Genomic DNA, 13,602 nt, shown 5'->3' on the forward strand with positions numbered 1-13,602 from the left:
TATGAACGCTAAAATTTGTGTATGAAATCCTGGCGCAGCGCATTGAAGTTGAGCGTGGCGCACATAGGGCGCGCGATGTGCTGGGAGCGAACACACAGTGTAGATTAACACTGGTGTGGCACACCCATATGGCACGGTGCATTGGGGTTCCACGAGGCGCACATGGCCGGAGCAACAAAATTTCATCAGTAAAGCCATAAAATTCAAATGTCTCGGTCCTATTTGTCCCATTTAATTCCAAATCATATTTGTCCTATTTAATTCCAAAATCATCTTATGGAAACGTAGACTAGGATTATTACAGAATTGCAGCAGTACAGGTGGCTGCCAAAATCTCAGTTCAATATGCAAGCCAACGCCAATCAGCTTTCATCAACTACGACTTAATGTTTGCAGAGCTTGTTCTCAGACAAAGTGACCATTAAAAGATGAAATGGAGTTGAATTTCTACAAACTGTACCAGGAGTTCATGGATATGTTGTTACGTTTGATAAAGAGTTTGTCCCGAAAATCCTCACAGGAAAAAGCTGTAGCTTCCGGCTTTTAATATGGGTTTCCTTTTATACCCACGTTGGCTTCAATGATTGCCATGAAAAATGCTGCATTGCATTTAATCTCAGATCAATTTGGACATGCCCAACACTCTAAAGTAGCCAAAACCTGAGTAAATTGTGTTTCTGGAGGAGATGTACTTGATTGATAAGGTTCGATGGAAAGGAACAGCCACAGAACACTTCACCTTGCAATTTGTTGAGGAAATGTATGAACGCATCAGAGAAACTCTAAATGAGTATGAATTCATTGTTAATTGCTGGCCCAAAAACTCAGTTGATTTGGAAAATGAAATCACAATTGTTGAGAGGGCAGTGATGAGAGCCTTGGAGAAAAAGTATTCTGGGATATTGATTCCTCTGAAATATGGTATGATACCAAAGAAATTTGGCCTTTAGTAGATGTAAAAGTTAATGAGAGGCAATGTTGTATGTCTTTACAGTGTTCCCAGTCAGTTTGGGTTACTTTTTAGCACTATCAAAAGGATCCTTGATGTATTGCATCCTAAAGTTGAGACACGACTCAGGTCCTGGGTATTTTGACTGCTTATACCTGTCACTGGAGATAAGAAGATGGCATTTGGAGAACAAAGGAATGGGATTGCTATTATGTTGAGAATTAAGTACAAGCTTTCTTGCAAGCGATTGTAGAGAAACTTTTAGACAAATACACATGTACAATGTGCAACGAAACTCAAAGAATTCTTCAAGACACAAAGGAAGCAAGAGATGAAAAGTCAAAGAGCTATTTTTATTAAAAAAAAAAAATGGTTTCTATTCAAACGACAAAATAGAAGGTGAAAAGACCGAAAGCTAAATATAGAACAAATACATATACCATGGCAGAAGAATAGGATTCGATTATCTATTTTTGTCTTCAGTTACGATCCAGAGGGGGTCTACATTACAGTCTCTACCTCTTCATTGGTTAGTAACGGATTTCACATGTAACGCTTCTCCTTTTCAGAACAGGTGGTTGGCTCTTCAGTTTCTATTTTGTTAATGATGATTAAATGATTCCTTATTCTGGGTCGATCCACTTTCTCATGGCAAAGCTTATTTATTGTATTGATAGTCATTTGTAAGAGGTTGGAATTTCTGGGAGTAGAGGGGATAAAAACTCAGCACTTCATTGTACAGCTTTGACAGAGAAATAATGAAAGGTTGCAGCTCTAGTTTATGAGATTCATGTGGTGAGAATTTAGCATGTGTCTCTCTTTCTCTTACATACGTAGCTTGTTGTGTTTGACAGTTCATTAATTTTCATTTCTAATTGAATGCCTTTTAAGAGGAAAAGGTAGAATTCAGTTTACTTCTTTGCCTTGGGAAAGTGTTCATGTTCTATGTTTTCTTCTGTTGAAAAGGATTCATGTATTATGCCCTTTTTGACCTCTCAACAGTCTTTGCACTCCATATTATCTACAAATTTGAATGCTAAACCTCTTGCCTATCTTGCCTCATGAAACACCATGCGTCTTTGGTTTAATTTCCCTGCTCATGCTATCCTTTGTCCCCATACATCCCAGAAAACTCAGTCATTCATCAAAATACCTCTTTCATATCTATTTACTAGCCTAAAATCTGTTTCCTATTTTGGTCATCTCCAGCCCAATTGATTTTCTCTCGCTGAGATTGACTCAGAGAGAGCCCTCTCCTGTTCTGGTAAGGCTAGCTACCAGACTGGGCATGTTTGTGGTTACCCTGAATTTTGCCTTCTTTCAACCTAAGGCAGATTTAGGCTCTAACATAGTGGCGACTCCACTGGGGACGAAAATGGTTTTCTTGTAGATTGTCTTGCCCCAGTACATATCTCAAGTTCAGATCTAATGGTTGATGGTGGACAACAATCAGACATAAGAATGATGAAATCATTCACCTGGAAACTCCATTCACTGAAGAATCGAGTAGTCAGTGCTTCATGGTGACTCCACTGGAGAGAGATCAGTAGCTTTGAGATTTTCAAGATGGAACGAGTTGCAAGACGATACGCTCCCATGAGCTGAGATCACATTCCAAGTTTCCCAAATAAAATTTTGAAGGTAGATTGGTCAAATAATTTGCCTACGTTTAAAGATGATGGTAGGAAGGACGTTGCTTTACATCTAGTTCGATTTCACATGCATATTCGCAAGTTGAAGGTTGATTTCCTGAAGATTGCTTAATGAAGATATTCCTGGCCACTCTGGAAGGTGAAGCCCAATCTTGGTATGAAAATTTACCACCTGCCTGTATTTACTATTTAAAGGATTTTCATGCCCTATTCATTGAAAGATATAAAGACCCTTATCCATCATTACATTTAACTCAGGACTGTTGTAAGCATGCTTATGGTTTTATTGGAAGTCTAGAAAAATATTATGAGGATGATAATCTCATGGATGATGAGATCATGGAGGCTCTGTATGAGAATCCATTTCACCAACATGAAGAGAAACTAGAGGAGTCCCATCAAGATGCTCAAGAAACTTTGCAGCGTGATCAAGATTTTAGTATGGTGGAAGATGAAGGAATTTTGCATCTTGATAGTCAACAAAGATTACATGTAATTGATCAGCAGTATGACGAAAATTTGTACACTCCTTCACTTGAAATTAATGAAGACAATCATTGTTTGAGCAAGAGGAAACAGAAAGTATTATCTCCTCTGTTTGAAGACAAGATAGATCAACTCTTGAATGGTCATGTTCCAGCTCAAGTTAACGCAGATCTGTAGTGTGCACATGGTCAAGAAGGTGATAGTGGATCTTCTTCCTCTTTCAAAAATGATGACAGTCCTGTAAGAAGCTTTATAGATCAGCAGGTTGAAGATTTCCATATGGCTGAAAGTGATGAAAAAGAAGTGTCATTTCAGATCTGTCCATAGAAGAAGACAGCATGTAGAGAAGTCAAGTGTCAAATTCAGAATGTGATAATGTTAAAACAGCCATTTCAGATGTAGATTCAGATTTTGATGACCAAGAAAACCTTGTGCTAAATATCATAAAGGAGAACTCTGCTGTTGAAATCATCTGGAATGAAGAAGACATAGTTATGGATCCAAATGTTTTCATGTCATCAGAACAAAGCCTTCATAAAGAGGTAATCCAGTCAGTTCATGAACAACAAGACGAGATCTACGGTCAAGTAAGTGAAAAGGTTTCTCTGGATGAATTTGTCGTAGATGATATAAATGTTAGTGTTCGGTTTCAAGAATCATCTGAAGTTTCTTTTCTCATGATTGATGAATTTCATGAATGTAATGAGAATCTGGCTGTCATATCATATGAAGATGACCTACAATATATTCAGACTACAAAAGATCAGACCATTCAGGATTCCATTTCAGATTCTTCTTCCTATGTTTTATGTTTTGAAATGTTCTTTGAAAAGGAAATCTGCCCATCCACTTGTTTAGAATTTTTTGAAGACCAGGAACATACTCTTATTAAAGTACAGTATGAAGAAAAATCAGAAGCAAGAGAAAAATACACTTTTCTCTTTCAGCAGGAGGTAAATCTTCATGTTTTTCAAGATCCTCTAGAAAATTTGTTGCAGCCAGCAGTGAAGGTGATTATTGCAGTGTTCAGTGATGAAGGAGAGGTTGGTCAATTATGTTTTTGGATGCCCAGTTACCAGTGTTTATTGTGGACCAGGAGATCTGATCAGTAAAATCAATCAAGAAGGCATCTGCTTGATTGGTTGCATTGGCATTATGATATAGTTTGATCGCATATTGTCTTGTCAAAAACAAAGGTGGTCATGTAGTATCACCAAGCTTTAAGTTTTAAGTTCAGGTCTTAGTCATTTTGAGTTAGTTTGTTAAAGTCAAAGTTTTTTCAGTCATTTTAGCAGTCATTTCAGTTTAAAGTTGAGTTAGTTTGAGTCAAAATTTTTGTCAATAAATGAGTCCAAGTCTTAGCGTTGTTTGTTGAAATAATGGACTCCATAGCCCAATGGATGAAGGCACTGTCTAGCTCTTCCAGAGATCTGCCATTCTTGGCACCTCCAAAGAGCTACCATCCCCATTGGATACAATGTTAGAGTCGGTCTTGTCAGTCCTCCCTCCGAGATCATAACCCTTTTTTGCATTTCATTTTTAGGTGTCTCGCTCAATTCACTCAGGTGCATTTTTCTAGGGGCATGCCATAATCCGACGGAAGGACCTTGTCAGTCATTACCCCTCATTCCTTGCCCTCCTAGCTCAGGTCTGTTCATCAAAATCAAGTCGTAAAGTCACTTACAGTTCTATTTTAGTCTCTTAATAAGAAAAGGTTATTTTAGTCATCGGCTCTAAGGTTTTGCAAATTTGGTTGTCAAAAGTGTCCAAATGCCAACAGGCCAGAGGGAGGATCTAAATAAGTTTTCATTTCAGAATTTCATCATCAATAAGGCTCGAGAATGATTCTTCTTCAAAATAGAGTTTTGAAGAAGAAATTGTCAAATTTATTTTTTGTAGTGAATATGTAATTTTTAAAGCTTTCAAACATGCCACCATCTCTGCAAAAATAGTCAAAGATGCATCATTCAAGTCAGATAATCAGAGGAAACAAAGGAAAAAAGTTTGTTTTCAAATGTGAAAAGAGCTGAAGCCAAAACATTACAAAATGCGTTTGTACAAAGCAGAAATAAAGTTATCAATTATATATGGTAATTCCGTAGTTTTTACAACGAATCCGCATGACAAAGACCATCACAGAAGTCGGGTTTAAAAGTGGAAGAAGGAATTTCATATTTGAATGCAGAAAATGTGAGCTGGAAGGAGTCGCGGCGCATAGAATAGGTGGCGGGGCACACATGGGCTCCGCGGCGCACTGGGCATGACCATCCAGTGTAAAATTATATGGGCGCGACGCATCCAGGAGGCGCGGCGCATTGGGTCTCCTGCGCGGCGCATACTCTTAAAAAAGCTCGAAACTGCTAAGAATTGTCCAAATTTGCGAGTTTGCTAGGGATAACAGGCCTAAAACATGTTACTGCAACCATAGTCATGCCAAAATCCTGTGGTATGGAGATGGCCGCATTACTGGAAATGATGTAGTTTAATTCTTCTTCTTTTCTGAGTTGTCAAGGCCTGAACTCAAAACAGGTTAGCGTTGTAGCAGGTTCAAAACGTCAAGGCTTTCTTAGATTCAAAGAGTTTGTCTTGGCAATGCAGATAATCTCTCTTTGTCAAACTAGAAATGAGATGATATTTTGAAGAATGTAGAACTAGAGAATATTAGCACCCCAGTCATGGAAGGATTGGATGAACTGCTAACAGGAACAGATGGCAGGCACAAGCAGTTTATTGGTTTACATCAAAAAAATCAAAGAAGATACCCATGACTCTAGTGACAACAATAATTGATGGTCTGAAGAGGCTTTATTGAGATAAATTGAAGCCATTGGAAGCCACTTATAGATACGATGATTTTGGCTCACCTACAATGACAGATAGTGACTTTGATGCAAAACCGATGGTCATGCTGTTGGGTCAATATTCTACAGGGAAGACTACATTCATCAAGCATTTACTAGGAACTAGTTATCCAGGTTCTCATGTTGGATCAGAACCTACTACAGATCGCTTTATTGTTGTCATGTCAGGCCCGATGGAAGAAGTATACTTGGTAATACAATTGCAGTGCAAGTAGATAAGCCCTTTAGTGCACTTACCAGATTTGGCTCTGCATTTTTCTCTCAAAATTTGAGTGTTCACAAATTCCACATCCTCTTTTGGATCATTTTACCTTTGTAGAGACTCCAGGAGTTATTGCTGGAGAAAAGCAGAGAACTCAACGCAACTATGACTTCACTAGTGTGACTTTGTGGTTTGCAGCAAAGTGTGATCTTATTCTTCTGTTTTTTTTCTATCCTTACAAACTGGATATCAATGATGAGTTTAAGTGTGTTATTGGATCTCTTCGGGGCCATGATGACAAGATAAGAGTGGTCCTAAAACAAAGCTGATCAAGTTGATAAAAAACACCTAATGAGGGTATATGGAGCTTTGATGTGGTCCCTAGGGAAAGTATTGAGTACTCTTGAAGCTACAAGGGTGTACATTGGTTCATTCAATGAAAAACCTATAAATGAGGCTGCTTTAGGTTCAATGGGGAAAGAGCTTTTCGAGAAAGAGCAGGAGGATCTTTTAGTTGATTTGAAAGACATTCCTAGGAAAGCATGTGATCGTCGTATAAATGAATTTGTCAAGCGTGCTCAAGCAGCCAAGATTCATGTATATATTATCAGTCATTTGAAGAAAGAGATGCTTGATATGTTGGGAAAAGCTAAGGCACAACAACGTCTCATTCAGAATCTGGAGGAAGATTTCGTGAAGGTGCAAAAGGAGTACCACTTGCCAGTTGGTGCTTTTCCGGATATTCAACATTACAATGAAGTTTTAAGTGCATATCAGATTGATAAATTTGAGAAACCCAAACCGAAGGTGATTCAAGCAGTGGATGACATGCTGGACATTAAAAGGCAAAATCTTCGGTCAAAGTTATTTTTATTAAGAATTAGTGTCTATGCAAACAACAAAAAGAAAGCGAACGGTCAAAGACCGAACACTCAAATTTAAAACGTATGGATGCATGTTTCTCCTGATCCACGTTGTCATCTCCTTATCAGGCACGTGAAGGCTGCTCTTGTAAACCAATACTTTGCTCATAAGGAATAAAGAGCGCATAATCATACGCTTTGAATGACACGAATCCTGCTAAAGAGAGTTATGAACGTGTTGAGAATATTTTAAATGAGTGCGATACACTCAGCATCAAGGGAGAAGAAATCGTCAAATTTGCTTTCGTAATAAATTGGTATTTCAAAGTCTTCCATCATGGAGTACTTCAAATGCAACCTCTGGTTATCTTTCGCCGAAGTATAATGCCATCATCTCTTCAGAAAATCAACCAAGAAGGAGCCATAATTTAAGTCAGAAAGTCGGATGGAAATAAAAAAAAAAAATAACATAGTTCACATTTGAAAGGTTCAAAATGCCAAAGTTCTACATTATTGGAAAGAGAATTTTCCAGGTGAAATCAAAATCCTTTATGTATATGAACTATTTTTATGTTTAAATGGTTCATTTGTAAAACAAGTCCGCAAAGAAGCTGAAACAAATTGTGAAAGAATCAAAGGCTGGTATGAAGGCCGAAATTTGTGTATGAAATCCTGGTGCGGCACATTGAAGTTGATTGCGACGCACATAGGGTGTGCGATGCGCTGGGAGTGAACACACAGTGTAATATAACACTGGCGCGGTGCACCCATATGGTGCGTCCCATTGGGGTTGCACATGGCGCACATGGCCGGAGCAACAAAATTTCATCATTACAACCATAAAATTCAAATGTCTCGGTCCTATTTGTCCTATTTAATTCTGAATCATATTTGTCCTATTTAATTCTGAATCATATTTGTCCTATTTAATTCTGAAATCATCTTATGGAAATGTAGACTAGGATTATTATAGAATTGTAGCTATACAAGTGGCTGCCGAAAACTCAGTTCAATATGCAAGCCAATGCCAATCAGCTTTCACCAACCGCAACTTAGATGTTTGCAGAGCTTGTTCTCAGACAAAGTGACCGTTAAAAGAGGAAATGGAGTTGAAGTTCTACAGACTGTACCGGGAGTTCATGGAGATGTTGTTACGTTTGATAAAGAGTTTGTCCTGAAAATCCTCACAGGAAAAAGATGTAGCTTCCAGATTTTAATATGGGTTTCCTTTTATACCCACGTTGGCTTCAATGATTGCCATGAAAAATTTTGCATTGCGCTTAATCTCAGATCAATTTGGACAGGCCCAGCACTCTAAAGTAGCCAAAAACTTAGTAAATTGTGTTTCTGGAGGAGATGTGCTTGATTGATAAGGTTAGATGGATAAGAATAGCCACACAACACTTCACCTTGCAATTTGTTGAGGAAATGTATGAATGCATCAAAGAAACTTTGAATGAGTACGAAGTAATTGTTAATCGCTGGACTGAAAACTCACTTGATTTGGAAAATGCAATCAAAATTGTTGAGAGGGCAGTGGTGAGCCTTGGAGAAAAAGTATTCTGAGATCTTGATTCCTTTGAAATATGGTATGATACCAAAGAAATTTGGCCCTCAGTACATGTAAAAGTTAATGAGAGGCAATGTTGTATGTCTTTACAGTGTTCCCAGTTAGTTTGGGTTATTTTTGAGCACTATCAAGAGGATCCTTGATGTATTGTCTGCTAAAGTTGAGACACGACTCAGGTCCTGGGTATTTTGACTACTTATACCTGTCACTGGAGATAAGAAGATGGCATTTGGAGAGCAAAGGAATGTGATTACTGTTATGTTGAAAATTAAGTACAAGCTTTCTTGTGAGAGATTGTAGAGAAAATTTTAGACAAATACACATGTACAACGTGCAACGAAACTCAAAAGAATTCTTCAAGACACAAAGGAAGCAGGAGATGAAAAGTCAAAGAGCTATTTTTATTAAAAAAAAAAATTGGTTTCTATTCAAATGGCAAAAGAGAAGGTGAAAATATTGAAATCTAAATATAGAATGAAGACATCTACCATGGCATAAGAATAGGATTCGATTATCTATTTTTGTCTTCAGTTACGATCTAGAGGGGGTCTACGTTACAGTGTCTGCCTCTTCATTAGTTAGCAACAGATTTCACATGTAACGTTGCTTCTTTTCAGAACAGGTGGATGGCTCTTCAGTTTCTGTTTTGTTAATGATGATTAAATGATTCCTTATTCCGAGTTGATCCACTTTCTCATGGCAAAGCTTATTTATTGTATTGAAAGTCATTTATAAGAGGTTGGAATTTCTGGGAGTAGAGGGGAGAAAAACTCAGCACTTCATTGTACAACTTTGACAGAGAAATAATGAAAGGTTGCAGCTCTGGTTTATGAGATTCATGTGGCGAGAGTTTAGCATGTGTCTTTCTTTCTGTTTCATACGTAGCCTATTATGTTTGACAGTTCATTCATTTTCATTTCTAATTGAATGCTTTTTAAGTAGAAAAGGTAGAATTCAGTTTACTGCTCTGCCTTGGGAAAGTGTTCATGTTCTATGTTTTCTTCTGTTGAAAAGGATTCATGTATTATGCCCTTTTCGACCTCTCAACAGTCTTTGCACTCCATATTATCTACAAATTTGAATGCTAAACCTCTTTCCTATCTTGCCTCACAAAACACCCTACGTCTTTGGTTTAATTTCCCTGCTCATGCTGTCCTTTGTCCCCATACAGCCCAGAAAACTCAGTCATTCATCAAAATACCTCTTTCATATCTGTTTACTAGCCTAAAATCAATTTCCTATTTCGGTCATCTCCAACCCCATTGATTTTCTCTCACTGAGATTGACCCGGAGAGAGCCCTTTCCTTTTCTGGTAGGGCTCACTACCAGACTAAGCATGGTTTTTGGTTACCCTAAATTTTTCCTTCTTTTAGCCTAAGGCAGATTTAGGCTCTAACACCCCCCATACTGATTCGCGTGATACTTCAACCTGTGTTTGGTTGTGTTATATTATTTCCATGACTAGCCCACGTATTTCATTGGGGGGTTAGAAGGGGGGCAGAGCCCCCCCTTCATTGCGCCAATTGCGTAGTGAAGGGATCACAGGGGGTTTGAGGGGTGTAGGTAACCCCCCTCTATGGGGTCTGTTGCAACACCCTAGAAAAGTTTGTTTTTGGATCCTGGAAAAGTTTGTTTTTATGCATGATTTTCGCACATGGTTTTCGACATGATGGTTTTCGATCTATGGTTTTGGACGCGATGGTTTTCGGTCCATGGTTTTGGATGCTTCAGCATCTATAAATATGTATTGTAACATTGAAAAGAACATAATGAAAAATGAAGCTCGTAGTCCCGGTTTTAGGATCCGGGGGAAAATCTCTTTGTATATGTGTTTTATGTGTTATGCTCTCACATTGTTTATTTTTTGTGTTTTTGAATTTGTATGCAGGTAATTTCTGTACGGGGTTAAAACCCACATTTGGTATTAGAGATGTTTTGGATTCAAGGGGATGCCTTTGTTGCTGAGGGGTTTCACTCAAGCCTATGGTAGACCCTGTTCAGTGTGAGATTTGTGAGATCAATTATGGTGGTGAAAGAAGATGGTGAGCAGTGGAAAGATAGAGATCAAGAAATTTAATGGTCAAAGTTTTGTGTTGGTGAAACCAAAGATGGAGGATTTGTTGGTGGATAGATATCAGTGGATCACGGTAGATCCAGGTAATAAACCAATGAGAGTGTTTGATGAAGAATGGAAGAAGTTGAATCGAAAGGCAAAGAGCACAATACGATTGTGGGTCTGCGATTCAGTATTGCTAAGTGTATCAGGGGAAGGTACGATGAAGGATTTGTGGGACAAGTTAGGGATTTTGTACAAATCTAAGTCCCTGGTCAATAAATTGTTCATGCGGAAAAAGCTATATAATGTAAAGATGAAAGATGGAGACTCGGTGACAGAGCATCTGAACACATTTAAAACTATGGTAATTCAGTTATTATCTATTGATATTAAAATTTCAGAAGAAGATAAGTGCATTGGTTTGTTTTTTCCTCTACCAGATATGTGGGATAGACTGGTTATTGCAATAGGTAGCAGTAAAACTACCTTTCAACTTGATGAAATATTCTCATCCCCGCTAACGGAGGAGATGACAAAGAAAATATGGAGAGCCAAAATAGTGATGCCTTGTCTATACGAGGGTGGTCCTAGAATAGAAACAAAAATAAGTCATCGAGTGGGAGATCTAAATCTCCAGGAAACTTGTAAAGGTGGCGTGCTAGAAATGGCGAAGGGAAGGGCACTAAAAAGGGGACTGTAAATCTAAAGCTCCTGATAAAGGAAAGGGATCTGATGATGCTCCTTTTGCAGAGGCAAAAACCACCTCAGATGAAGGTGGGGACGTGTACTTGGCTTCTTCAAGTACACATGTAGATCATGAGGCATGGTTGATTGACTCAGGTGCATACTTTCACTTCACTCCCCATAGAGAGTGGCTCTGTGAGTATGAGAAATATCATGGTGGTGATTTATTCTTGGGGGATGATAGGAAGGCTACAATCATTGGTCATTGAAAAGTAAAGTTGAAGTTGCAAGGGGGAAGGGTTAGAACACTTTTCGGTGTTCTGCATATTCCTACATTAGCCAGAATTCTAATTTCTGTAAGCAAGACGGATGATGCAGGTGTAAAAGCATTGTTCGAGAAGGATACCTGTAAGATGGTTCTGGGGGCACTGGTATTGATGCGGGGAATTCAAGTTGGAACTTTGTACAAGCTTCCAGGTAGCACTGTTGTTGATGGGTGCAATAGTTTTGTGGTTCCCAAAAGTGGAGCAGAAAATCTAGTGGTCTCTAGAGAGAAGACCATGTTGTGGCATCAAAGGCTTGGACATATTAGAGAGAAGGGCCTTCGAATACTTCATGGTAAAAGTATGGTAGAATTTATGAGTAATAGTTCTCTGGGTTTTGATTTCTGTGAAAATTGTGTATATGGGAAGCATAATCGGGTGAGTTTCCCCTTTGGTGGTAAGAGGGAAAAACATATCTTTGAACCTGTGCAAATTGATGTGTTTGGACCTGTGAAGGTTCCATCACTGGGTAAGTTTGTGTACTACGTATCATGGATAGATGACTTCTCAAGGAATACATGGATATATTTCCTTAAGAAGAAATTTGAAGTCTTTGATAGGTTTAAAGAATTTAAGGCTTTGGTGGAAAACTAGAAAGAGAAGAAGATAAGGGTGTTGAGGACAAATATCGATGGAGAGTTTTGCAGCAAGGAATTTGAAGAATTCTGTAAGAAGTGTGGTATAGCATGGTAGAAGACTACTCCATACACACTTGAGAAAAATGGAGTTGTAGAAAGAATGAACAAGACGTTGATGGAAAGGCAAGAAGCATGCTCAGTGGTGTTGGGTTAGGACATGAATTCTAGGTAGAGATGGTGGAGACAACATGTTACCTGGTCAACAGATCACCTTCATCAGTGTTGGACGATAAGACACCACAAGAGTTATGGATTGGTAAGAAACCATCTCTTTCACATATGAAGGTATTTGGATCTCATGCATATGTACATGTTCCAAAGGATAAAATAACCAAGTTCGATAGTAAATCTGAAAAGTCCATCTATATTGGGTGTAAGGATGGTTTAAAGGGTTACAATCTTTGGAACCCAGTAACCAGGAAGGTTGTGTATAGTTGAGATGTGGTGTTCAGAGAGATGAAATATGTTATTAAATGTGAAGTCCAACGAAAGGAACCTGAGAAGATAGAGGTTGAGCTTAAGGAGGAAGAATCATACTCTATACTAGAGGAGGAATAAAAATATTAAGAGCCACAAAATCTGGGTGTGAGAAGATCATTTCAAGAAAGAAGGCAGTCGAAAATGTATAGTCCATCTGCTTTCTGTTCAAATTTTTCTTTATTTGTTACTAATGATGATCCTAGAACTATGAAGGAAGCAGTAGATTCAGAGGATGTCAAACTTTGGAAAGAGGCCATGGTTGATGAAATACCATCTTTGCACAAAATTGAGGCTTGGGATCTGGTGGAGTTGCTCGCTAGAAGGAAACCCATTGGCAGCAAATGGGTGTTCAAGAAGAATACAAATGCAGAAGGAAAGGTGGAGAAATACAAAGCTCAGTTGGTAGCAAAAGGTTATTCCCAAGTGCCAGGAATTGATTTTGGTGATATTTTTTCTGTTATTTCCAAGTTAGCTTCTATTATATTACTTTTATCTATTGCTACTACTTTTGATGTTGAGGTAGAACAATTGGATGTGAAGACAACATTTCTTCACGTGGATCTAGAAGAGGAGATCTACATGAAGCAACCTGAAGGTTTTGCAGTGAAGGGTAAGAAAGAAATGGTATGCAAGTTAAAGAAGTCTCTGTATGGGTTAAAGCAGTCACCAAGGATGTGGTATCAGAAATTTGATACATTTATATGGGGTCTTGGCTTCACCAAAGGCAAAGGAGATCACTGTGTGTATTTTAAATTAATTTGTGACCATGTTATTTATCTCGTCTTGTATGTGGATGATATGTTGCTAGTTGGAAATGACAAAGAAATTATCTAGGATT

At 38.3% G+C, this 13,602-nt stretch overlaps 1 pseudogene; it reads left to right on the plus strand.

Moving 5' to 3' along the window:
- The first annotated feature begins 6,507 nt into the window (after positions 1-6,507).
- LOC149242606 (EH domain-containing protein 1 pseudogene) lies at positions 6,508-7,092 on the plus strand (annotated as a pseudogene).
- The last annotated feature ends 6,510 nt before the right edge of the window (positions 7,093-13,602 follow it).

The sequence above is a fragment of the Pinus tabuliformis genome, chromosome 8 (genome assembly GCF_031772625.1).
Source record: "Pinus tabuliformis cultivar Carrire ecotype Pingquan chromosome 8, CPIR1, whole genome shotgun sequence".
NCBI lineage: Eukaryota > Viridiplantae > Streptophyta > Pinopsida > Pinales > Pinaceae > Pinus > Pinus tabuliformis.